The following is a 782-nucleotide window of genomic DNA, read 5'->3' as shown; positions in this document are numbered from 1 at the left end:
ATAAAGCCTCAACTCGAAGCACAAACACCCGAAAAAAAGTCTAAATATCTCTAGACAAAACAACAAACTTCCTCAACCATCTAAATATCCTATACCAAATAGTGAAAACAACCTCACAATCATTATAATTTTACTGTCTCTAGTAATTATTATTAGAACAAATTTATATTTTAAATGTATTAAACAATTAATATAACAAGGATTGATCATGGAACTGCTGGACGTACGTGTGGCGAGACAGAAGATAAAGTATACTATAGGTTGGCCAACCTACTCTTGTAACTTATCAGAAGTTTTCACAGCAAACACGTGCACTGCATTTGTGTGGTAGGGTCTATTGCATTTCTTAGTTACCAGTATGGACTAAATATCTTTTGCTTCGTTTTGCGTCTAAAGATCTAATTTCATTCATTCTGGTAACAATCAATTCATATCGTTTAGTAAAAAACAATTTAATTTTGGGGTTTAATGGAAACTCTAATGCATAATACCAGCTAGAAGTTACTTAGGTAGTTTCTTAACTTGTAATCATATTCATCTCATTTCGTGTCCATAACAAGTTCCATTTTCTTTTCACACTTATATTTTTATACAATGACTTGCCGGGCAGGTGGCATACCTGTTTTCAAAAAATTAAGAGTGGAGAATGGACATAATAGTTTTTATTCGTAGAATTGGGTAGAAAACAAAAACAAAGGGTAAAATTATTCATAAATGAAATCAATGAATTTATGCAAATTATGACTTAGTTGATTTATGACTAAAATCAATGAATTTATTGA

This window comes from Lathyrus oleraceus, chromosome 3 (genome assembly GCF_024323335.1).
Source record: "Lathyrus oleraceus cultivar Zhongwan6 chromosome 3, CAAS_Psat_ZW6_1.0, whole genome shotgun sequence".
Classification (NCBI taxonomy): Eukaryota; Viridiplantae; Streptophyta; class Magnoliopsida; order Fabales; family Fabaceae; genus Lathyrus; species Lathyrus oleraceus.
The sequence above is the reverse complement of the archived record's forward strand: the minus strand, read 5'-3'. Positions refer to the sequence as shown.